Genomic DNA, 27,216 nt, shown 5'->3' with positions numbered 1-27,216 from the left:
ATTCTCCTATCTCAGCCTCCTTAGTAGCTGGGATTACAGGTACCCGCCACCAAGCCTAGCTAATTTTTTTTTTTTTTTTTTTTTGTATTTTTAGTAGAGAAGGGATTTCGCCATGTTGGCCCGGCTGGTCTTGAACTCCTGACTTCAGGTGATCTGCCCGCCTCAGACTCCCAAAGTGTTGGGATTACAGGTGTGAGCCACCGTGCCTGGCCTCTTTCATTTTAATAATAGTAAGATTATCACTAATAGTATGATTACTATCATTGGAGGTAACACTTAGGGAATGGCTACTACACAGAAACCAGAGTCAGTCACAGGCCTATCAACTAATGATGTCTGTCTTACCCAAGTCAACTTTTGAATTTATAGAGTGGATGTGTTGGACTGGATAAGAGGCTCTCAAATGTTTACTTTTGGTCTTTCTTTCAATAAAAGCTTACCTTATGAAAATCGGGTGGTAAAACAGCACAACAGGAGCTGCTTATCCTTCAGAACTCAGCTTCAATATCCCTTTCTCCAAGAAGATTTCCCTAGCATTTCCAGACTAGGTCAAGGCTCCCAGCTCTATGCTCTTATTGCACCCTGTACATCTCTTTCAGTTCCTTATCACAACTGTCTTTACATAATTCATCAAGCAACTTGTTTAGTTTCTGAATCTCACTTTACACTGTCAGCCCACAAAGGCTTGTGTCATGACTGTCTCATTCACTGCTGTGTTCCTAGGGTTTAGCAAAGTACAGGACTCTTACTGAGTTTTCAGTAAATATGGAAGGAAAGGAGAGAAGAAGGAAAGGAAGGGGGAAGGAAGGGAAGGAGGGAAGGATATTTTCCAATTATGTACTCCCACTACTTCCTAAGAGAAACCCTACTTTGATGATCTCTTCAGCTGGATTGTAAGCAGTATGAGGGCTTTCTCCATATTCACAGTTAGTGCTTTTCTTCAAAGCCCCTTCAATATGACAGCCAGCATTTTATTCTCCATAGGACTGTCTCACCAGAGGAAGCACAGGCTCAGCATGAGGAGACCTTTAGGCATGCACCTCAAGTGCCAAACTCCTTTCTTCCTGTTCTACTGGTGCATCTGGGGATGGGAAGGAGAGCTGGGGGGCCACCTTGTCTCCCCAGCTATGCTGATGCCCAGGAAGATGCCCAGGAAGTGCTGGGGGTCCACCAAGAGTCTATGATGACATGTCCTGGATTTCAGCTCACCTGCCTTCCCAAGGATCACAGTCCTTGGCTGCAGGCATATAGAAAGGGAAGTTCTTCCAGAGCAAGCAAAGGTAGGAATTACCTAGGCTAAGGCTGGAGTGGGGCTGTAGAGAGGAGAAGAGTCTTCCAGGTGAGGGAGCAGGCAAAGACAGCATTGCCAAGAAATAGGAGGATTTGAGAAGTTAAGAGGAGAAAGTAACAGGACTTGCTGCCTCACCTTGAAGGTCAGACTAAGGCCCCAGGTCAAAATCTGCAAGATGAAATTAAAGATAAACAGAAAGTATTGCAATTGTTAAACAAAACAGTGACCATTGCACAGGTGCTAACAGGGAAGGACAGTGGTTTTCATTGAAAACGTGGGGGTGGGCGAGTTTGTCAACTCACCACAAACTTTTTTTTTTTTTTTTTTTTTTGAGACAGAGTTTCACTCTTGTTGCCCAGGCTGGAGTGCAATGGTGCGATCTCAGCTCACTGCAACCTCAGCCTCCCAGGTTCCAGAGATTCTCCTGCCTCAGCCTCCCTAGTAGCTGGGATTATAGGCATGTGCCATCACGCCAGGCTAATTTTGTATTTTTAGTAGAGACGGGGTTTCTCCATGTTGGTCAGGCTGGTCTCCAAACTCCCTATCTCAGGTGATCCGCCCGCCTCGGCCTCCCAAAGTGCTGGGATTACAGGCATGAGCCACCGTGCCCGGCCTAACTCACCACAAACTTAATATAAATTAACAATGTAATATAATTACTAAAAAAGAGAGCAAATTAAAATCTTAATATGGTGTTAATAAAATTTTAACATCCCTATCTGGGAAAGTGTTAGACCCAGCAGCACTTCCAGCCCCTTCTTCTGGCCTCCACATTTTAAAAGGAGCATTGAAGAACCTGGTGAGTATCCAGAGAAGTGGAGTGGGAAGATGCTGGGAGCTTCCTTCTATGAGCCATGGTGGAATCAGAAATTCCCTGGGGCTCCTTGCAAGAAATTCAGTGTTCTTTGATGGAACTGATTTCTTTTTAAATCACTAGGAGTTCCCAATGGCCTCATCATTTCTCTGAATTCCAGGGCTTCTGAATTCCAGGGGCTTTGCTGAGGTGCGAATCAAAGATGTAAAAGATGTAGCATGTGCAAGTGGTGAGAGTTGGTGGAGGCCACAGGGCCTCCTCCTGTCTGCCATTCCTCCCCTTCTCCCAAAGTGGCCCTCTGATGGGGTAGAAGTCCTTTACAACTCTCCTTAATCCATCTTCCTCTGACCACAGCTTCCAAAGCTGCATGATTGACTCTTATTTGCCTCTAACTTCCAACTTGCTGGCTTCTTGTGCAGAAATATCTGACGAGAGGAAAGAGCCAGGGCTCCGCATGCTGACAATGCCAAGGGCCTCCTCCAAATGAATTTCCACTGCAGATATTTAATGAAGTAATGGGGAAACCAGGAAGGTAGTGATTGGGCCAAACCTCCACAACCAGGACTCAAAATAAAAAACATTTTTTTTTCATCATCTACGGAGAGTTTCTGAACATTCTGATTACCAAGGACACTAAGGTCAGATTAACTCCACCTATTTCATTCACACATGGATCCTTGGGTCCACTGATACATGAACACCAAGAAAATCCTCATTCTACTCATTCAGCAGACATTTCTTGAATATCTTATATTCATTCCTCCCTATGCCAGAGGCTTAAAAGAGAATAAGAAATAGCTCTTCTCACACATGGCTAGTAAAGGCAGTTTGATTACTTTGGAAAAGTGTTTGGCAGTATCCACTAAAGCTGAGCATATGCACACCCTGTTACCTGGCAATCCCAGCTAAGCATATGCATGCCCCATTACCTGGCAATCCCACTGCTAGGCATAGGCCCTATAGAAGCACGTACAAAGGTTTACCAAAAGACCCATGCTAGAATATTCATAGCAACACTATTTGTAATGGCTAAAACTGTAAACTACCCAAATGCCCATCAGCAGTAGAGTAAATAACTAGATTGTGGTATATTTCCACAGTGGACAATGAGAATGAATAACCTACAGCCACACACAAGAGTATGGATGAATTTCATAAATGGAAAGCCAGACCCAAACACGTTCATACTTTATGATTCCATTTACATAAAGTGCAAAACTAGGCAAAACTCATCCATACTTGGGAGTCAGAGTGGTAGTTGCCTTTGTGGCTGGAGGAGGCTAGAAGGGGGCATGGCAGGGGCATCAAGGTGCTGGTGATATGCGTTCCTTGGTCTGGGCACTGGTCACATAGGTGTATTCAGTTTGTAAACATTCAGCAAGCTATATACTTAGAATATGAGTATCTTTCTGATGCATGTTAAACATAAGTTAAAATTTTTTAAAACCCACAAATTTGGTCTAGGAGCACAGAGTTTATTGGGCAGATAGGACATAGAAGTGACAATAGATATTGTGACAATAGATTGTGGTAAATAACCACAATCTAGTTATTTACTCTACTGCTGATGGGCATTTGGGTAGTTTACAGTTTTAGCCATTACAAATAGTGTTGCTATGAATATTCTTCCCAGCATCATCAGAGAGAAGGAATCCGAGAGGTCATCTGGTTCAACCCTCTGCCTCCAGCAGAATTGCTCCTAATCCCCCAAAACTGAGAACCAACTGAGCTTTCTGACAATTGCCTAGGGAGAGCCACATTCCACCATATTCTCTCCTTTCTGTCTTTTTCAGTGGTAGTTGGAAGTCTGAGATCAGGGTGCTCGCATTGCTGGGTTCTGGTAAGGGCCCTCTTTCTGGCTTGCAGATGGTCACCTTCTCACTGTGTACTCACATGGCCTTTCCTCAGGGGTGGAGTAGGGCAGAGAGGGAGAGGGAGAGGAAGAAAGAGAGAGAGAGGAGGAAGAGAGAGAGAGAGGAAGAGAGAGAGAGAGGAAGAGAGAGAGAGAGGAAGAGAGAGAGAGAGGAAGAGAGAGAGAGAGGAAGAGAGAGAGAGAGGAAGAGAGAGAGAGAGGAAGAGAGAGAGAGAGGAAGAGAGAGACAGAGGAAGAGAGAGACAGAGGAAGAGAGAGGAAGAGAGAGAGAGAGAGGAAGAGAGAGAGAGAGGAAGAGAGAGAGAGAGGAAGAGAGAGAGAGAGGAAGAGAGAGAGAGAGGAAGAGAGAGACAGAGGAAGAGAGAGACAGAGGAAGAGAGAGGAAGAGAGAGAGAGAGAGGAAGAGAGAGAGAGAGGAAGAGAGAGAGAGAGGAAGAGAGAGAGAGAGGAAGAGAGAGAGAGAGGAAGAGAGAGAGAGAGGAAGAGAGAGAGAGAGAGGAAGAGAGAGAGAGAGAGGAAGAGAGAGGAAGAGAGAGAGAGAGAGGAAGAGAGAGAGAGAGGAAGAGAGAGAGAGAGGAAGAGAGAGAGAGGAAGAGAGAGAGAGAGGAAGAGAGAGAGAGAGGAAGAGAGAGAGAGAGGAAGAGAGAGAGAGAGGAAGAGAGAGAGAGAGGAAGAGAGAGAGAGAGGAAGAGAGAGAGAGAGAGGAAGAGAGAGAGGAAGAGAGAGAGAAAGGAAAAGAAAGAGAGAGAGAGAGGAAGAGAGAGAGAAAGGAAGAGAGAGAGGAACAGAGAGAGAAAGGAAGATAGAGAAATCTTCCTCTTATAAGGCCACCAATCCTATCAGGTTAAAACCCCCCTTAAGAACTCATTTAACCTTAATTACCTGCTAAATTCCTATCTCCAAATATAGTAACTTTGGAGCTAGGGCTTCAACATATGAATTGAAGGGGTCCCTAGCAGGTATCATGCAATAGGAGCGGTCAATGAAATACAGAAGTTATCACTAGACAGCATGGGATACAGGCCATGTGGAAGTTATAGAGAGTAAGTGCAAAGATGAGCTTACCACGGGCTGATGTAGTAAGGATCCTCTTCCTGGAAAGGGAAAAACTTGGGAGGCTTGTTGGAAGAGCAGAGAGAGGAGCTGTTCACATGAGAGGCTAAGGAACTGGAGGGAGAAGCACACTATGTTCAGGCTGCAGGGAGATGTGCTGGACAATAGCAGTCTTTTGCGAAACGAGTCATCTTATGCCAGCTGGGTATGGAAGAGTGAACAAAGCAGAGGCTGGAGAAGAGGCCAGGAACTGGAAGTCCTGTTGAAGTGGAGGCAGGCAGTCAGCAGGCAGGCAGTCAGGGATGTCCTGTGCCAGGGGCTAGATGATGGGCAGGCAGAGAGCATGAGGGGAGGCGTGTCCAGCAGTGAATATGAGGATGGGTGTGGGAGGAGACTGCAGCAACAGCACACAACAGAGACAGGTTGGGGCCAGACTGAGGTGGGGCTTGCATGCCACACCAAAGGATCTGATCCTCATCTCATGGGTACTTTTAGGGAAAGGCTGCATAGATGATTAGCTCACAAAAAGGAGGCCTGTCCATGCATTGGCTGGCAGCCATGCTCATGCCATTTCAATGATATAGCAAAAACTGCCTCTGCTGAATAAGAAATCTTGTGCCTCAGCTGCATTTATGAATGCTTATCCCATCATCACTCAATCATTTTAATGAAGAATTTGTCCTAGGATCACAGACTTCTTAGGTTGTAAGGGCCTCAGAGTCCCTAGTCCAGCATTCCCTGACTTAGTCCTGCCATTCACTAAGGGGTTAAATGAGTTAAATCTGCACTTAGATCCCTGTAGAAACACTTACAATTACATTTGACATGACTTTCAGAATGTCCTGTTGGTAGTGTTAGCAGCTCTGTTGGAGGAGCTTGTTAGATCTGGCTTGTTAGATCCCAACCTAACAGGTAGCTTGAGACAATGGCAAGTGTCCTCTCAGAAGCAATGTGGTGCTATAGAATGATGTTGCCTTCCATCCTGAAACAAAAGGAATGTCTCTCTAAACAGCCATATCACAGGCTGAGTTCAATTTTTAAGTGCTTACAACATGGTGTCTTGATCTCCTCCCTGCCAATAGTCTTCAGCCTCCTGGCTCTACCTCCAACAGGATAACCTTAAAAAGGTTATAAATTGACATCACTAAGACCCAAAGGCATGGCAGGGAAAACCCTCCCTGCAATACTGCGTTAATACTACTGAACTTTTGCTTAAGGGTTTGATTTCTCTCAAAAACACTCATTCCAGGAGACTTTACATCGCCGAAGGAATTTAATCGCCAGCAGTCCTCCTTTCAGGGAGACAGGACAGATGAACCTTGACCACTCTGCATTCTTGAAATGCATTCTTCCCTCTTGGTTTAACTCCTACCTCCCAGGCCTCCTCTTCTCTGTCCCTTCATTGGTACCTGCTCCTCTGCTTGCCATCTCAGTATTGGCCAACTCAGATCTCAGCCTGGGGGTCTTTTCTCATCTCCATTTATACTGTTTGGATGAGCTTATTCAGACCCAAATCTTTAACTATTTCCAGCGCACCTATGACTGCCAGGCATGTGTTTTCAGGCCCCTGAGGAGAAACTCATGCATCCTCTGGCTCCCTGGCATGTGCACCTGCTGTTGGCAGCACCTGGGGCAAACCCCAGCTAATATCACTTCCCAGCTTCTTTAGATTAAAAGCAATGTCCTGAAGTTGCCCTTCAATGCTGTACATGAGCTGGCTCTTTTCTGTGTCTCCAATGTCACCTCTGGCCACCCCTTCTTCTCACTTCTGTTCTGTTAACTTCTCCAGCTCTTTCTTCCACTCATTACAACCACTGCTGGAATGTTCTAACCCAGGACTTCAAGTGCCGGGCTCCTTCTTGTCATTCTGATTCACCTAAATGTCACCTTGCTAAGAAGTCTTCCCTGCCCTTCCCATCTCCACTCACCAACTTCCTATCTCATGGCCCTGTTCAGTATCTTCAGAGCATTCCCCACTGTCTGAAGTGAGCTTGTTTGTATATTTGCTCAGTAGTTTATCCACTGCCTCTTCCTCTAAACTACAGTCTCTGGGAGTGCACAGATCTCACCTGTCTCATTCAACACCCTATCCCTAGTACCAGAAACAGGACCTGCATGTAGACAAAGCTGAATATATGTTTGTGAAGGAATAAATAAAATCATCTGAAGAGAGTAGAGAAAAAGTATCACAAAGGGAGGAAGACACTGAAGACCAACCTCCCTCACTTCCCAATGTCCCTAGGGACCAGCTTTGTTCTACAACATATGCAGAGGACACAGGTGCAGACTGTGGAAGGCCAGGAACTAGAGACCTCCAGTGCAGCCACAGAGCCCACAGCCATAAGAGCACCCTCCAAAGAATCAGCAAAGACAGATGCAGGCGCATCCGGGGCAAATGAAGATTTAGAAGAATCGTGCCATTTCTTCACATAGCCAGAGGCCATGGACTCTGGGAAGAGAGAGTTTGCAGGGTTCCCTGTGCCTTGCACATGCGCATTCCCTCCTGAATACTTTCCTCTCTTTCCCCAGCAGGCTGTTTCCGCTCTTCTGCTACAGGCTGATCAATGACCACTCAAAGATATCAAGAACTAATCCCTGGGACCTATTAATGTTATTTTTACAGGAAAAAAAAAGTATTTGCGGATGTAAGGATCTTAAAAAAGGGGAGATGATCCTGGATGATCCAGGTGGGCCCTAAGTACAATCACGTGTTCTTACACAAAAGACACAGAGGGAGACTACACAAACCAAAGAGGAGAAGGCAATGTGAAGGCCGGGGCCAAGAGTGGAAACACAAGCCAAGGAATGCCAGCAGCCACCAGACACCAGAAGAGGCAAGAAATGGACTCTTTCTGGAGCCTCCAGAGGAAACACGGCCCGGCCAACACCATGATTTCAGCCCCACGAAACTGATTTCAGACTTCCAGCCTCCAGAATTGTGAGAATAAATTTCTGTTGTTTAAAGCCACCAAGGGGGTGGTAACTAGTGAAAGCAGCCACAGCAAATGAATACAGATTGTTAATATGCAGCTGAATACCTCCTCCTCTGAGTATCACCCTCGTACTGCCCCCTAGGCTAGGCAGGGGCCCTGCCACAAGGCTCCTGGTGCATTAGGGTTAATCCATGTATCTGCCATCCTCATCAAGCTGTTAATTCCCTGGGGACAAGGGTTGTGTCCTCTCACCACTCAGTGAGTGCATAAGACCCAGTAGGTACTCCATCAACATTGAATGCAACTGAATTAAACCCCTACAGTTGTCCAACAAAGAAGTGGACTGGCACAGGAAATGGTGGGCTCCTCTTCACTGAGGAAACAGACCAGGCCAGGCCGTCCATCTCTGTGAACAAAAAAAAAAAAAAAAAAAAACCACCAAAGTGAAATCCTTTATGTACCAATGTAAAAAGAAATCTAAAATACATTAAGTGAAAGAAGTGGCATATGGAGCAATATGCCTAGAATGCTTCATTTTGCACAGAAAGTGGGTGAGAGGAAAGAAGAATCTCTATCAATATTTGCTTTCATGAGACACTCTGAGAGGGTACCACAGACCCCATAACAGTGGTAACACAGTGGAGGGGAATGCACTAATGAGGTATGGGAAGATTTGTCACTGTAGCGCTTTTTACACTTTTATATTAAATAAAATTAATTTTTAAGCACTCTCCAGGTAATTCTAGTGAGCACTTTTAGGAAGCAATGATTTGAGGCAAACGTGGGAACGTTTGCCTCAAATCATTCATGATGTTCATTCTGGTTGGTGGATAGCAGGGAACTGACATTTGCATCTTCATGTAATCAGTACCCCAGGATGAAGTTCATGATAAAATATGACTGGACTTACCAAAGTCCTATATAAATTCCTGGCCAATGTGTCTAGGATAGCTAACCAGGAGAAGCACTGCCTGGGCCTCACATCACAGCTAGCTGGTGCCAGAACCAGGAGAGGTCTGCACAGAAAACCTCAAGGAGGAACCCTGGGCCTCAGTGATGGCCAGTGTGGTCTTTCCGGTATTCTAATGAAAATCCCTAATTCCCATCTAGTGTCACGGGCATCTCTCCCAGGTGATTACTGAATATCCACTTTCTCCTGGAGACACACAAAGACATCATCCCATCACTGTTTCTGCCACTATCTTGTGTGAGTCATCCTCTCCCACCTACCCCATCTGCCATGCCTTCCTGTCCCCATTCCAGCTCCAAGCCACAAAGAGATACCCAGTCACAGAGCTGGTCACCTGGGACTTGGACTGAGCAAATTACATGTTTAAAAAAAAAAAGTCAGAATGAAGCCCTAAGGGTTCAATGTTTCCTTACCATTGTTGGAACAGATGGGGAAGGACTGCCTCATGAAAGCCAGATTAGCCTGCACTGGGATCAGCAGGGCTGGGTGAGGAAGGATCTGGGCCCGAAGGGGCCAGGAGGAGGCAGGAAGGATGTAGGGAGAGGCACACAATGGTTATGGACTCCTCCAAGGTGGGAGGTGGTCAGCTGAGGCACAGCTCCCTCTAACTGCTGCTTTCATTTGCTCCAGCCCAGCTTCACCTGCCCCCACATGCAAGGACCCCACGTGCTAACACATGGGCACACTCATACACACACAGGCACACACTAACAAAGCACTCACTAGCACAAGCACACGTCCATGAACCAACAAAGCACATCAAACACAAGGGAAGCAACGTTCAGGCCCAGAAGTCAGTTTTGTTCCAGGCTATTCTTGTCCTAGTCTACCACTAGCTGTACCACTTCAAGTAGATCATTCCTTTTTGGCCCAAATCACTCTCTGGACCAGTATCCTCATCTGTCATTAAATTTTCCAATATTGGCTTCATGATGCTTCCAGAACCCAACTGCTTCTCATCACCTCCACTGATATGCCCCCGTCCAAGCCACCCTCCCTCTTGCCTGGATTACTACAACAGACAACTTACTGATCTCCTTGCTCCACCCTTTGCCTCCTACAGTCTATTTACTCACCAGCCAGAGACACCATTTTAAATCCATGCCAGATCATGCCACCCTTAGCTCAGAACCCTGCAATGACTCCTGTCTCACTCAGAGCAGAAGCCAGAGTCCTTGCAAAGAGCTGCAAGATCCTTTGCGGTGCTCCACTGTCAGCGCCTATCGTCTCTCTGATCATCTCCTACCTGCTACTCTCCCCGGCCCCACCAGCTATACCTCAAATTTGCCAGGCCAGGATCCATCTCAGTGTCTTTGCACATGCTGCTCACACTGCCAGGAATGAATGTGCTTCCCTCAGAAGAATCTCAAACCAGTGTGTAAATCCCATGAGGCCAGGGATTTTAATCTGTTTTGTTCAGTGTTAATCTCCCCTCCCTTTCACAGGGCCTGGCATGTTTAAGGCGCTCCAAAAATGTTTTTTGACTATTAAATTGGTAGGGGAGGGGAGAGAAAAGGCAGGAATTGCAACAAATTATCATTAAAGTCTCTGTCAGTGCATCCCATGAGTCTCTAAGTGCAACACCTGCCACAGGGCAGCTCTGACCCCATGCCCATCTCCCAGCATCTCTGGCCACCTGCCAGGCACCCACGCCGGTTCCTCTCAACTGTGGGACATAGTCTGGGAATGCCTCTGCTGCCCAAAGCTCTTTCTGTCTCTGAATTTGGGAGGCTTTGGATGGGAAAAAGAAGGGAGATAATTCCAAGAGCTGATCCTCTTACCCGTGTTACACACCAAACCAAGACTTTCAGAAGACCAGGTTGGTAAGTGTGACAGGAATAAACACAAGGCAAACAGATCAGAAAAGTGGTCCATAACTAACCAATACAGAGGTGAGATTCAAGCTGGGTCTTCTAGGGAAAAGGATCTGGTTCTTCTGCAGAGAAAATTGATGCACAGAGAACCACTAGGCCAAAGTCAAATCCTTTGCATTTGGCATCTGTCTTTTCTAGGATGCAGCCAAGGCATACGAAGTATTGTTTCCATGCAGTTCAGCAGCCACTTCTGATAATAACCGACATGATAGTGGCATTGTTTCACAATTCTGTAGGCTTCTTTTTATTTTCATATTTGTTACTATATTTGCTTTCACAATAGTCTTCTACTACAAACAGAAAAGAAGATATTATCTGTGTTCTATAGAAGGGGAAAAAGAGACAAAGTCAGGCTTTGCAACTAACTTGCATCACAGACTGGGGTTGGGTCCCACTTCTGGCCCCAGCAAGAGCCAGTCAGTAAAATATATATTATGCTAGACGGTGATAACAGCACTGACTCTAACCATCCATTCATAAAGGCCCAGAATCACTTCCCAGCCTGACAGGACCTTCTGAAGCCAAGAGGTGGCCTCTAAAACTTAAGGTGGGCTGCTAGTTGCTGAGCATCGCATTGCCACCAGGGTTCACAGCAGACATGAGGCATAAACCTAGATAGTGCAACAGTCTCCCTGTTCAAGAAGCCCCACCCCTATGACATCACCATGGCTGGGCAAGGAGGTGGAGTCACAGTCCCCAGAACTCCCACAAAAATACACATTTGGGCAATACAGACTAAGTTACCATACAGTAGTTACTGTATGATATGAAATTCAAGGCAGTGTTACCTTGAATCTAAGGAGGCAAATCCAAAATGAGAAATTCTCAGTGAGTAGTTGGTAGGGAAAGGTATGATGAACACAGGTGCACCACCCAGATCCCCTTTCAAGAATGACTAGTGACGCAGCTGCCAGGAACACAGTCAGAGGTCAGCCCTCTGCTGTCAGCCCCTCCAGGATCACTTTGGCTGCAGAGAGCCACCTGGCCCCAAGTCACATCCTTCCAAGGGCAGCCCACATCTAATGACAAATGAAGGTAGGAGTGTAAAGGCCAGGCTATTTCCACCTAATATGGAACAACTCTGGTGAGCCATTTTAGCCCCAGAGCTCCCCCTGGGATCAGCCAGGTTACAGCTGGTGTGCATCACAGACCAACTTCTATGCAACGGGAATTCTACCAGTGAGCTCCTTTCTGAAACTAACAGAGTGTCATAGATGGAGTGGTGTAGCCCTCAGAACAACCTCACAATGGCTCCAGCTGCTGGGTCTGCCCGAGCCTGACTTTTCCCCATGACCAACCTCAGAGGTGCCTGTTACCATGGCTCTTTAGTCTATGCCCCTTCTCCACCCTGCTCCCTCCCTCTTAGTGGGGGAACCCTCATCCTTTGTTTTATAAGTTGCCCCCAGGAAGCAGAAGATATTGTTTACCAGCACAATTCATTGGAATCAATTGTTCCTACTGCAGAGCCAGTTAGACAAAGAAAGGGCAGGGTAATAATTATCTATGACCAGATGGCAGCCAGCAGCCAACCCAGAAGGAATTAGATTTCCCAACCAGACCCTGTTGGTGCCCTAGGAAACATTTCACCCTTCCCCTCTGACTCCCCAGAGTACCTCAAGATAACTTTTGCTCGATAAGAAGTCCCCCATGATAGGAGGGAATTGGGTAGGAAAAAAAAAAGCCACCTCAGGGTCAAAAGACTTGGCTTCCAGTTATCCACCACTCTGTTGGGTATAGGACCTGAGGCAGCTCACTTCCTTTCTCTTGTTCAGTTTCTTCACTTGTACAAGAAAATAACTGATTCCCGTTTCAATAAGGATGCTCTCAGCTGCAAGTAGCCAAAATTCTCAATTCTAGTTGACTTAATTCATAAGGAAAACTGTCATCTTACTCAACAAGGTCAAAGGTGGAGACCCCAGCTTCAGCTCAATGATGCTGCTGAGGCCCTAGTGTCTTTCCCTTGCTCAGCTCTGTCTTCCTCTTGTCAGATATAATTTAATATCTGTCCCCTCGTGTTCACAAGATGGCTTCCAGGGACAGTAGAGCTGGGTGTTTCCTCATTCCCACACAGCAGGAGCGGGAAAAAGGAATCTTTCCCTGGTGCAACTGCAGTCCTGTCCTTCAATCTGATTGGGCCAACTTGCCCATCTCCAGACCCATTACCACAGCCAAGGGGATGCCAGGCTCTGATTAGCCAGGAGTCATGAGGATCCTCCTCTGAAGCTGGAGATGGTATCAACTGGGCCCATTTGAAAGAAGGAGTAGAGAATGGAGACTCCACACTTCCCCTGTATATCACACAATAGTGTGTGGTTTGTTTACAGATTTACCATCTGACACCTCTAGGTGATGTGCAGAATAAAGTCGTGAAAGCCATCTCTCATTGCAAGGTATTATAAAGAGGAAAATGAGAAGAGCTGAATAAAAACCAAAGTTATATTGGAGATACGCCTTACTTATTGTGGTTTTCTTCCAGGGCACTTTAATCTTCATTCCTATGGACCTCACAGGGGAGTTTCTTGGTTCCTGCCTTTCAGGGACTTCGTGTAATTTGCCCAGAGCAGACACTGTTGACTACCCCCTCCACACACACAAAAAAATTTTCTTCTAACCCTGCACATATACACACATCTACTTTTTGTGGCTGACAGTTTCCATTTTGTTTCAGTGTCACTTTCTACCAGGCCATATGTTCAGGAAAGGTGGCCCTTCTCCCCAGACCACCAAGGAATCAATCATAATAGGTCTAGACTAATTACAGTTGTCTCAGTCCCTTTGACAATGATTAGTTTAGGGCAAACATTTGATCCAATCTTGGGCAGTAGGACCTGAGAAAATGTCAGCTGAGAAACTTCAGCTAATAAAGAAGCAAATTGGAGGAAACATCTTTTTTCTGGGAGTCACTTAATGTATATGTGATGTCTGGTACCACAGCAGTCATCTGCGGCCATGGGGGAACCTGGTAAGGTGGGTAGGTCAAACAGATTGCAGAGGCTGAGACAGCATTGAGCTGCTGAACTACGCACCTCTGGAACTGCCGTAACTCTGGATACGTTGTTCCATAAGCTAAAAAAAAAAAAAAAAAAAAAAAAAAAAAAAAAAAAAAAAAAAGCCACCTCATTAGGTGTTAAGTTTAATTTAGTTTATTTTCATTTACTTGCAGTTACTTGCAGCAAAAAGCTCCCTAGTGATAAAAACTGGCATTGGGTGTCAGGCTCCCTGGTCCTAAGTTGTGTGATATTCTCAGTCACACCACACATTAGCTGCCTCAAATGGAGTCCCAAAGAAAACCCTAACACACTCAAAGGGTTAACTCATAAAGGAAATTAGAAGGCCCAGTTTGACCCCTGTATCATATCATGGGGTATTAGCGAGGAGAAGTAGATTGATCATTTTACCAAGTTGGGGAAAGTGTAAATTGAAAATCAAGGGGAAAGAAATACATTCACTCAAGAGAAGCCTCTGCTTTTGCCAGATGAGAGTTGAGTTCTCAGCCCAAGGAAGCTAGAAGAAAGGCAAGATTGTTCCATGCAAGTGTGGATGCTAGGAATCCTCTGAACAAATACTACTGGCCTCGTCTGCAGGGACATTGCCTCTCACACTAAGGATGAGAGTCAGGGGACACAGGTTTTAGTTCCAGCCTTACCACTACTTTTTTTTTTTTTTTTTTTTTTTTTTTTTTTTTGAGATAGAATCTTGCTCTGTAACCCAGGCTGAAGTGCAGTTGTGCGATATCTTGGCTCACTGTAACCTCCACCTCCTGGGTTCAAGCAATTCTCCTGCCTCAACCTCCCAAGTAGTGGGGATTACAGGCAGGCACCACCATGCCCAGCTAATTTTCATATTTTTAGTAGAGACACGGTTTCACCATGTTGGCTAGGCTGGTCTCAAACTCCTGTCCTCAGGTGATCTGCCTGCCTCAGCCTCCCAAAGTGCTGGGATTACAGGTATGAGCCACCACGACTGGCCCCAACCTTACCACTACTTAAATTGTTGTCCAGAAGCAAGATGTTCACTACATTGGGACTCAGTTGTCTCACCCAACAAAGGAGTTTAGTATTCCACCCTAGTGTATCCCCAGGGCTGTTTTGAGATCACATTAGTTTATAACGAAAACAGCTCTCTTCCCACATTTTTTGATGTGTCCAATGTATCAGGCAGTGTTCTCAGCATCCATATCTTTGTTAACTCACTGAATCCTGACAACAACCCCATAATGTAAGACTATCATTATCCCCACTTTACAGGAGGAGACTGAGGCATAGAAAAGCTAAGTAACTTGCCCAAGATCACAGAGCTAAGTGGTAAAACTAAGACTGGAACTCAGGCAGAGGCTGTGCTCTATGGCATGATGCTGTATGATACAATCACCATATTAAAAAAATCCCCAAGAAAGGAAGGTCACACATGACCCTCAATGGCAATAAATCATTGCTCCCATGGTAGCTTGCTTGTCAAGGGGAGAGGTCAGCTGATGGTTCTCTCTAGTAACAAGCCCCTCAGATGCTGCATCTTCAGAGGATTCAACTCCCACAGGTTTCTCTGCCATTCTTCCTCTGCCCATCCCTTCTCAGAGGCCAAGGAACCTGGGATCAAGTCTCAGGCCCCTTCCCTGAAACCAGGGTCCACCCCTGGGTTTTCACATTCTCCCTCCCTCCTCCCACATGTCTTAGCCCATGTTGCTTCCTCTTTACCTTTAGCCCGAAGTATAAGTGGGAGAGAAACAAAGATGATGGAAGTAGGGTTCGTTCTAAGTAAATGGTGTTTTCAAAAGCTGAGAACTAACAATTAGACATCCCAGGCAAGTTGCCTGAAAGACATCCACCAAGGTCTAATGTTCCTAGAAAAAAGTGCAAGGTACATTCTTGACCTTTTAACACTCTAGCTTCTAAGGAAACAAAAAGACGTAATCACCTAATAAGGACTGATTTTATAGACACTGATCAAGTGCCTCACATCTTCATTCTCTGGATTCCTGCTCTCTAGGCCAAATCCAACCCCTGGAACTTTCTGGGCCCAGCAGGCTGTAATGAGCCCAACTGAACTTAATGAGCTTGCCATTATTCATCTCTGCTACAGCCAAAAAGAGGAGCACTGCATGGCAAAAATTTTACACAAACGCTTATGTATATTACCAAAATAATAAGTACTTCTTGACTCGAGTGTTGCCAAAATCAATCAATCCATAGAACAGAAACCCTCCCAGAAGCCTCTGACAGGAACAAGATAGGAAAAGGGCAATGGCTTCCCCATCCCCAAAAAGGGGGATGCAGTTGGAAATATTCCATGTTCCTGGGCTCCGATTACCAGCCCTAATTTATCATCAACCTCATATATTCTTATATAAGTAGTAATACAGATCACCCCAGCCAATTAATCAATCTGTAATTAGGAACTGACATGAACATTTACTACCATCAGGCATAATTTATATGATTACAGATGATTAAATAAAATGTAATTGAGTGAACAGGCAATTTGTTAAGCACATCTAGACGCAGCAGTATCACCTAAAGCTGGGAGCGCCCTGACTCCCCTCCGACAGTGGGTCAGGAAGCATGGTCCTGGGAGCGGAGCACTCAGGGTGGCTCAAGGTAGAGTAAGATGATTCAGACTTCCAAGGGGGCCCAGGTTTGGAGTGTGGTGGGAAACCAAGCCATACAGTTTTGTGTGTGGCGGGGGGGCAGGGGCACTTCAGTGCCCAAGTGTTTTCTACAAAAGAATACCTGGATTTTCAGAACTCCTCAGACAACAAGGAAGAAGGAACATTTAAATGACATGCCCTGGAGCAAAACTATGCACAGTATTTTCCTTCTGGTCCCCTGGCCCCGAAACTACACCCACTGCTCACATGGAAGGATTCCTTCCTTTCTTTCCAGGAGCATTTCTAATCATGAAGGGAGACTTATTTAAAGACAAAGTTTATTCTTGCCAGGAAATGCCATCACTGCTGAAAGGAAAATTTTCAATAATATCAAGCACCAAATTCTGCCTTTTCTATTTTATTGCTCCTCTTCAGATTTTATCTCTCAGTTTTATCCCTTCTCTTCTATTCCAGAGGAGAACAGCCTAAAGTTAAATTTAACATATATCTTTTTGGGTGCCAACTATGCATCAGGTACTGTGCTGAGTACCATCACATTAGCCTTGCCAGATCTAGCAAATAAAAATACAGGATGCCCAGTTAAATTTTAATTTCATATAAACAATATGTACTTTTTTTAGTATTAATATGTCTCGAACAATGCAACCTTACACCACATTTGTTAGCTCATAGTGTTCTAAAAACAACTCCATGAAGTGTAATTTGTTTGTTTCCATCAAGGAAACTCACTTCAGTTCCTCGGCTCTTGCTGCTGTCCCCACCAAGGAATCCCTGTCTCATCTACTTTTGCCTGGCTAACCCTTCTCATCCACTGAAATTCAAGGTGAGCTTCACCTCTATCAGGAAGCCATTCCCCACCCTCTCTGATCCCTTAGCCACCTATTCATATTTCTGTGACAGCATTTGGACCATTGTTTAATAATTACCTTTTCCATACCCCCTACACACACGAGTGTGGCCCCTCAAGACCTGCCTGAGCTGCATTCACCTTTATGACCTCTTTCCTAGCCCCATGCCAGGCATACAGTAGCGCCTACGTGCATTCTAAGACTCGCTCAGGTTTACACAGCTGGCAAGTGATAGCACCTGCTTTCAATCCTGGTTCCACCAGACCCCAAAACATATTTCATGAGCACTACTCTATCTGCTTCTTTACATAAAATATGTGACCCTTGCCCGAGAAACTTTCAGTCCAATTGAAGAAACAATGAGTCCACAAAAAATAAAAAGTATGTAACAGAAGATGGAAATGATGAGTGTCTACCCCCAGTGCATAACATGCTATGGGAGAACTGGGAGAGGTTAGTTTTTGACTGAGGGGGCTAGGGAAAAAAATAACCTTGACCCCTATCTCACACCATACACAGAAATTAATTTGAGATGGATCATTGAACTAAATATAAAAAGTTAAAACAAAGTTTCAGGAAGAAAGCATAGAAAAATCTCTTCTATGGTGGACAGTCAGGTTTCTTAGACATAGCACAGAAAGCAATAACTATCAAATTTAAAAATTGACAAATTGGAACACCAAAATTTAGCATTTCTGCTTACCAAGAATACCATTAAAAAAGAATAGGCAAATCACACTCTGAAAGAAAACATTTATCAGACACATGTCTGATGAAAGGCTGGCATCCAGAATATATAACCACTCCTACAACTCAATAAGATGACAAACAACCAAATTAAAATGGGACTGTAAGGCCTACATACCATTTGATTTCATTTGTATGACATTCTGGAAAAGGCACAACTTTAGGGACAGAAAATAGATGAGTGGTTACAAGGGGAAATAGGTGAGTATAGACTATATAGGGTACAAGGACACTGTTGCAGTGACAGAAATGTCCTATATCTTGATTGTGGTAATTATATGACTATAGATATTTGCAAAATTCATAGAAAATATACCTATAAGAGATGATTTTTTACTGTATGCAAATTATGCCTCATTAAAACTGACTTCCAAAAATAGGCAAAATATTTCAACAGAGACTTCACAAAAGAAGGTATACTAATGGTTAATAAGCACGTGAAGAAATTCTCAACATCATTTAGTCACCAGGGAAACAAATTAAAGCCACAATATGATACTACTTATATACTCACCAGAATAGTTAGAATTAAAGACTGACAACACCAAATGTTGACAATGATATGGAACAACCAAAACTCTCATACGTCATTGGTGAGAATCTACAATGGTACAACCACTTTGGAAAACAGTTTGGCAGTTACAAAACAAAACAATCCTATCACATGCCCCAGAAATTCACTCCCAGTTACCTACCCAAGAGAAATGGAAACATGTCCACAAAAAGACTTGTACAAGAATTTATTCATAGTAGTCAAAAACTAGAAAGAGCCCAGATGTCCACCAAGAGGAGAATGAATAGCCAACTGTGCTGTAGTCATACAATGGAAAACAATAACAAAGGAAAAAACAAGTAACAATAACAAAAAAAAATCATACTGATGCATGCAGCAACATGGATGAATCTCAATAACATTACATAGAGGGAAATAAAAAGATCTTAATAAAAGAATGAAGTTCCAGAACACACAAAGCTAATCTAATCCACGGAGGAAAAAAATCAGAAAAACCGTTGCCCATGGTTGGCCTGGGAGTTGCTGGAGGCAGTGCAGGAAGTGGTCTGAGAACACTTTCTGGGTTAGTAACAATGTTATAGCTCTTGATAGGGGTTTGGAATACCCAGTTGTAAGCATTGGCAACAGTCATGAGATGATAAATTTAAGATTTGTGCATTTTATTGTATGTAAATTCTACCTAAAAACATAAATAAGTGGCATGCATGCTGAAATGGTTAGGTGAGAAGTATACTGAAGTCTGAAACTTGCTTTGAAATACACTCCCCAAGAAAGTATGAATTAATGAATGCATAGGCCAGGTGTAGTGGCTTACATCTGTAATCTCAATGTTTTGGGAGGCCTAGGCAGGAAGATTGCTTGAGGCCAGGAGTTCTAGACTAGCCTGGGCAACATAGCAAGACCCTGTTTCTACAAAAGAAAAAAGAATAGCCAGGTGTCATAGTGCCTGCCTTTAGTTCCCACTACTTGGGATACTGTGGCAGAGGGATTGCTTGAACCCAGGAGTTTGAGGCTGTATCAGCCATGATCATGCCACTGCACTCCAGTGTGGGTGACAGTGAGCTGCTGCCTCACAAAAAAAAAAAAAAAAAAAAAAAGTTTGATTTAATACACATGTTAAGTCAAATAAAATACTAATTGTTGTAGCATGTAGATAGTGAAGAACAGGAATCAACTAGTATCCTTTCCATTTTTTTATGTGCTTGAAGACTGTCATAATCAAATGCTAGGGAGAAAATTGTAAATGAAGTACAGAGGGACATCCTGTCAGAAGAATAACAGGAACAAAGGCACAGAGGCTACAAGTTGCCAGACACATTTAGTTTAAAAAAAAAAAAAAAAAAAAAAGGAATAGTTCAATGGGGTGGGAATAATACCACTAATGATAATAATAAGCCCTGAGTATCTATGTACCAAATATTGTGCTAAATGCTGGGGACACGTTGAAGAAGAGGACAGACTCTTGCTCTGACCTGGGGAAGAGAGGCAATTTAGCAGGCAATGATAACCAAATGTGGTAAGTACTGTCATGGGGGCATCTGGGGTGCTTTATGAAGGAGGTCATAGAAAAGTAGAGGGACCTCTTTCTATTGCAAAGCCACAGATGAGCAAGAAAGACAATTTGGTAATTTCTTACAAAACAGTGCAAACAGAGCTTTCTACACAAAGCCTTGGAGAGAGAGACTCAGACATGCTCTAGATTTTCAGAGGGAGAATAACGAGAAATGAGGCTGGAGGGGTAGAGGTATATAGAAGGCAAATTACGGAGGGCCTTAAAAGCCATGTACAGGAATTCAAAACTTACTGAAAAGAATTGGAAATCAACTGAACGCCTTTGAGCAGAGTAGTGACAGAACAGCAACATGATAGATTTGATATTCTGTTTTGGTGTGGAGAATGGATTCAAGGAAGAGAGACAATAGGTAAGAACAGAGGACTGGTGGAGGAAAGGAGAGATGATTGCTGTTGGACATCAACAACAGCATCCGGGATGCACCAGGAGGGTAGAATCAGCAATGATTTGGAGGAGAAAAAGAAGTAACATCTACAAAAAATCTATAATAAAAGGACAAGAAACTATGAAACAAAAAACAGTAACCCCTCAACTCAACAAAAAGACAATCTAATTTCAAAGTGGGCAATTTGGGCTGACATTCCTTCAAAGAAATATACAAATAGCCAATAAGTTCATGAAAAGATGCTCCATGTTAGTCATTGGGAAAATGCAAATTGTATTCATCTGTTAGGGGTAACATAATACAATATCACAAACTGGTGCCTTATACAACAGAAATGTATTTTCTCACAGTTCTGGAAGCTGGAAGTCTGAGATCAGGGTGCAGCAGGGCTGGGCTCTGGTGAGGGCCCTCTTCCTGGCTCATAGATGGCTGTCTTTTCTGTGTCCTCACATGGCCTTTCCTCCATGCATGCATAGAGAGAGAAAAAAATGAGCTCTCGTATCCCTTCTTATAAGGACACTAATCCTAGCGGAGCAGGGCCTCACCCTTACAGCCCTACTTAGCCTTAATCATTTCCTTAGAGACCCTATTTCCAAATGCAACCACGCTGAGGGTTAGGGTTTGGGGGGTCAGAGGCGGTGGGGGAGGTGGGGTGTAGTGCTCACAAACATCCAGTTAATAACACAAATCAAAACCACAGTGAGATACCAATTCATACCTACTAGGATAGCTGGATTTTTTTTAGTGGAAAATAACAAGTATTGGCAAAGGTGTGGAAAAATGGGAATCTTCAAGCAATGCTGACAAGAATATAAAATGGTGTAACCACTATGGAAAGCAGTTTGCTGGGTCCTCAAAAGGCTAAACATAGAATTACCATATGACCCAGCAATCCTACCTCTAGGTATATACTGGAAGGAATTGAGAGCAGATACTGGAGCAGATGTTTGTATACCACTATTCACTGCAGCATTATTCACCATAACCCAAGTGTCCATCAACATATAAGTGGTTAAGCAAAATATGATAGATACATACAATGGAATATTCTTCAGCATAAAACAGGAATGATGATGCATGCTACAATATGAATAAGCCTTAAATTATGCTAAGTGAAATAAGCCAGACACAAAAGAACAAATGTTGTATGACTCCACTTATAAGACATATCTAGAATAGGCAAATTAGTAGAGACAAAAAATAGGTGAAAGGTTTTCACGAGCAGGAGGAAAAGGAGAATGAGGAGTTATTTAACGTGTACAAAGTTTCTGTTTGGGGTAATGAAAAAGTTTTGGAAATAGATGGTGGTGATGGGCACATAACATTGTAAACATAATGCCACTGGATTGTCCACTTAATGACAATAAGCATGTATTAACGGTCAAAATGGTGAGTTTTGTGGCATGCAAGTAATGTATAATACATTTTTAATATATTATATACAGATATATATTCAATACATAAATATATTTAATATATTATATAAATATATAAACATAAAGAATATATATTTAATATAACTTGTGTTATGATTTGTTAGGTAAATATAAAAGTATAAATCACATATATGATATATAAATTTGTGTGTGTATATATGTATGTGGACACACATACATATATACACACACATATATTTACCACAATGAAAAACTCCCATATTGAAGTTCTAACCCACAGACTTTAGAATGTGACTGTGTTTGGAAATGGGTCTTTAAAGAGGTGATTCAGGTAAAATGAGGCCCTATGGGTGGGCCCTGATCCAACAGGACTGGTATCCCTGTGTCCTGTGATTAGGACACTGACACGCACACAGAGATGAGCACATGAGGACACACGAAGAAGATGGCTGTCCACAAGCCAAGGAGAAAGAAAGGCCTCAGGAGAAACCAACCCTGACCTTAGACTTCTAGCCTCCAGAACTATAAGAAAATTAATTTATATTGTGTAAGCCACTCAGTCTGTGGTATTTTGTTATGGCAGCTCTAGCAAACTAATACAACTACACCCTGCATTTGTTCTTGTGGGGACTCCTTTGGGTTCAACTTCCAGACCTAGAATCTGACCACTCACCATCTCACTGAGACCTCCTCAGTTCAAATCACCACCATCCATCATTGCCTCCTAAAAGATCCATGTTCCCAACAGTCTGGCAACAGTCTGGCTACCAACAGACACCAAAAAGAGCCCTTGGAACCCACAGAATATCCTGTCAACCACCAAAAACTTTACACTGCCTCCTCCATGGACCAACATTTACCCAGCCCTGCAGGGCCTGGCCACCAGGAGCCTCTCAACCTCCATTTCTCTCCTTGCACTGTTGACTCCAGCCACAGTGACCTCCTGAGAGTTTCTGGAAGATGTGAGGCAGACTCTGAGCCTTTCTTCTGCCCAGTGGTTTCCAAAGCTCATCCAGAACCAGCGGCATCAACATCCCTGTGTTTACATAGCCCTTCATGGGATACCAATGGTGCTCAAAGTGGAAAATCGCTGTCCCACACATTCTTCTGCCCATGGTCTTATTTTTTGGGATCTCCATAGCTAACTCCACCATCTTCTGGGATTTGACCCAACCTTTCCTTCAGGGAAAGGCATAGCCCTGAATCCTCTTTTTAAATGTTGGCATGCTCTTGCCCCCCAACTCTTTACTTCCTGTCACCCCTACAAGGGAAATTTTTGTGCTACGCATATTTTACCGCATTTTAAAAAAATTATGTATTACAGGGAGGAACCAAGATGGCCGAATAGGAACAGTTCCGGTCTACAGCTCCCAGCATGAGCGACGCAGAAGACGGGTGATTTCTGCATTTCCATCTGAGGTACCATGTTCATCTCACTAGGGAGTGCCAGACAGTGGGTGCAGGTCAGTGGGTGAGCGCACCATGTGCCAGCAGAAGCAGGGGCGAGGCATTGCCTCACTCGGGAAGCGCAAGGGGTCAGGGAGTTCCCTTTCCAGGGGTGACAGATGGCACCTGGAAAATCAGGCCACTCCCACCCGAATACTGTGCTTTTCCGACGGGCTTAGGAAACGGTGCACCAGGAGATTATAGCCTGCACCTGGCTCAGAGGGTCCTACGCCCACGGAGTCTCACTGATTGCTAGCACAGCAGTCTGAGATCAAACTGCAAGGCGGCAGCGAGGCTGGGGGAGGGGCGACTGCCATTGCCCAGGCTCACTTAGGTAAACAAAGCAGCCGGGAAGCTTGAACTGGGTGGAGCCCACCACAGCTCAAGGAGGCCTGCCTGCCTCTGTAGGCTCCACCTCTGGGGGCAGGGCACAGACAAACAAAAAGACAGCAGTAACCTCTGCAGACTTAAATGTCCCTGTCTGACAGCTTTGAGGAGAGCAATGGATCTCCCAGCATGCAGCTGGAGATCTGAGAATGGGCAGACTGCCTCCTTAAGTGGGTCCCTGACCCCTGACCCCCGAGCAGCCTAACTGGGAGGCACCCCCCAGCAGGGGCAGACTGACACCTCACACGGCCGGCCAGCTGGGTACTCCAACAGACCTGCAGCTGAGGGTCCTGTCTGTTAGAAGGAAAACTAACAAACAGAAAGGACATCTACACCAAAAACCCATCTGTACATCACCATCATCAAAGACCAAAAGTAGATAAAACCACAAAGATGGGGAAAAAACAGAGCAGAAAAACTGGAAACTCTAAAAAGCAGAGTGCCTCTCCTCCTCCAAAGGAACGCAGTTCCTCACCAGCAACGGAACAAAGCTGGACGGAGAATGACTTTCACGAGCTGAGAGAAGAAGGCTTCAGACGATCAAATTACCCCGAGCTACGGGAGGATATTCAAACCAAAGGCAAAGAAGTTGAAAACTTTGAAAAAAATTTAGAAGAATGTATAACTAGAATAACCAATACAGAGAAGTGCTTAACGGAGCTGATGGAGCTGAAAACCAAGGCTCGAGAACCACGTGAAGAATGCAGAAGCCTCAGGAGCCGATGCGATCAAATGGAAGAAAGGGTATCAGCAATGGAAGATGAAATGAATTAAATGAAGTGAGAAGGGAAGTTTAGAGAAAAAAGAATAAAAAGAAATGAGCAAAGCCTCCAAGAAATGTGGGACTATGTGAAAAGACCGAATCTATGTCTGATTGGTGTACCTGAAAGTGACGGAGAGAATGGAACCAAGTTGGAAAACACTCTGCAGGATATTATCCAGGAGAACTTCCCCAATCTAGCAAGGCAGGCCAACATTCAGATTCAGGAAATACAGAGAACGCCACACAGATACTCCTCAAGAAGAGCAACTCCAAGACACATAATTGTCAGATTCACCAAAGTTGACATGAAGGAAAAAATGTTAAGGGCAGCCAGAGAGAAAGGTCGGGTTACCCTCAAAGGGAAGCCCATCAGACTAACAGCGGATCTCTCGGCAGAAACCCTACAAGCCAGAAGAGAGTGGGGGCCAATATTCAACATTCTTAAAGAAAAGAATTTTCAACCCAGAATTTCATATCCAGCCAAACTAAGCTTTATAAGTGAAGGAGAAATAAAATACTTTACAGACAAGCAAATGCTGAGACATTTTGTCACCACCAGGCCTGCCCTAAAAGAGCTCCTGAAGGAAGCGCTAAACATGGAAAGGCACAACCGGTACCAGCCACTGCAAAATCATGCCAAAATGTAAAGACCTTCGAGACTAGGAAGAGACTGCATCAACTAACGAGCAAAATAACCAGCTAACATCATAATGACAGGATCAAATTCACACATAACAATATTAACTTTAAACGTAAATGGACTAAATGCTCCAATTAAAAGACACAGACTGGCAAATTGGATAAAGAGTCAACACCCATCAGTGTGCTGTATTCAGGAAACCCATCTCACGTGCAGAGACACACATAGGCTCAAAATAAAAGGATGGAGGAAGATCTACCAAGCAAATGGAAAACAAAAAAAGGCAGAGGTTGCAATTCTAATCTCTCATAAAACAGACTTTAAACCAACAAAGATAAAAAGAGACAAAGAAGGCCATTACATAATGGTAAAGGGATTAATTCAACAAGAAGAGCTAACTATCCTAAATATATATGCACCCAATACAGGAGCACTCAGATTCATAAAGCAAGTCCTGAGTGACCTACAAAGAGACTTAGACTCCCACACATTAATAATGGGAGACTTTAACACCCCACTGTCAACATTAGACAGATCAACGAGACAGAAAGTCAACAAGGATACCCAGGAATTGAACTCAGCTCTGCACCAAGCGGACCTAATAGACATCTACAGAACTCTCCACCCCAAATCAACAGAATATACATTTTTTTCAGCACCACACCACACCTATTCCAAAATTGACCACATACTTGGAAGTAAAGCTCTCCTCAGTAAATGTAAAAGAACAGAAATTATAACAAACTATCTCTCAGATCACAGTGCAATCAAGCTAGAACTCAGGATTAAGAATCTCCTCAAAACTGCTCAACTACATGGAAACTGAACAACCTGCTCCTGAATGACTACTGGGTACATAACGAAATGAAGGCAGAAATAAAGATGTTCTTTGAAACCAATGAGAACCAAGACACAACATACCAGAATCTCTGGGATGCATTCAAAGCAGTGTGTAGAGGGAAATTTATATAGCACTAAATGCCCATGAGAGAAAGCAGGAAAGATCCAAAATTGACACCCTAACATCACAATTAAAAGAACTAGAAAAGCAAGAGCAAACACATTCAAAAGCTAGCAGAAGGCAAGAAATAACTAAAATCAGAGCAGAACTGAAGGAAATAGAGACACAAAAACCCCTTCAAAAAATTAATGAATCCAGGAGCTGGTTTTTTGAAAGGATCAACAAAATTGGTAGACCGCTAGCAAGATTAATAAAGAAAAAAAGAGAGAAGAATCAAATAGATGCAATAAAAAATGATAAAGGGGATATCACCACTGATCCCACAGAAATACGAACTACCATCAGAGAATACTACAAACACCTCTACGCAAATAAACTAGAAAATCTAGAAGAAATGGATAAATTCCTCAACACATACACCCACCCAAGACTAAACCAGGAAGAAGTTGAATCTCTGAATAGACCAATAACAGGAGCTGAAATTGTGGCAATAATCAATAGCTTACCAACCAAAAAAAGTCCAGGACCAGATGGGTTCACAGCCGAATTCTACCAGAGGTACAAGGAGGAACTGGTACCATTCCTTCTGAAACTATTCCAATCAATAGAAAAAGAGGGAATCCTCCCTACTCATTTTATGAGGCCAGCATCATCCTGATACCAAAGCCTGGCAGAGACAACCAAAAAAGAGAATTTTAGACCAATATCCTTGATGAACATTGATGCAAAAATCCTCAATAAAATACTGGCAAACCGAATCCAGCAGCACATCGAAAAGCTTATCCACCATGATCAAGTGGGCTTCATCCCTGGGATGCAAGGCTGGTTCAATATATGCAAATCAATAAATGTAATCCAGCATATAAACAGAACCAAAGACAAAAACCATATGATTATCTCAGTAGATGCAGAAAAGGCCTTTGACAAAATTCAACAACCCTTCATGCTAAAAACTCTCAATAAATTAGGTATTGATGGGACGTATCTCAAAATAATTAGAGCTATCTATGACAAACCCACAGCCAATATCATACTGAATGGGCAAAAACTGGAAGCATTCCCTTTGAAAACTGGCACAAGACAGGGATGCCCTCTCTCACCACTTCTATTCAACATAGTGTTGGAAGTTCTGGCCAGGGCAA

The 27,216-nt window shown here is 43.8% G+C and overlaps 1 long non-coding RNA gene across 1 annotated transcript in view; it reads right to left on the bottom strand.

Annotated features, from left to right (window-relative positions):
• Positions 1–1,969: 1,969 nt before the first annotated feature.
• The window catches only part of LOC134760355 (uncharacterized), a 36,321-nt gene continuing 11,074 nt past the window's right edge, over positions 1,970–27,216 (bottom strand). The window contains exons 2-4 of the long non-coding RNA XR_010137683.1: positions 5,844–6,013; positions 5,044–5,290; positions 1,970–2,599 (exon numbers count right to left, since the gene is read on the bottom strand). This is a non-coding gene — a long non-coding RNA (uncharacterized LOC134760355). The remainder of the gene's footprint in view (positions 2,600–5,043; positions 5,291–5,843; positions 6,014–27,216) is intronic.

The sequence above is a fragment of the Pongo abelii genome, chromosome 17, assembly GCF_028885655.2.
Source record: "Pongo abelii isolate AG06213 chromosome 17, NHGRI_mPonAbe1-v2.0_pri, whole genome shotgun sequence".
NCBI lineage: Eukaryota > Metazoa > Chordata > Mammalia > Primates > Hominidae > Pongo > Pongo abelii.
The sequence above is the reverse complement of the archived record's forward strand: the minus strand, read 5'-3'. Positions and strand labels throughout refer to the sequence as shown.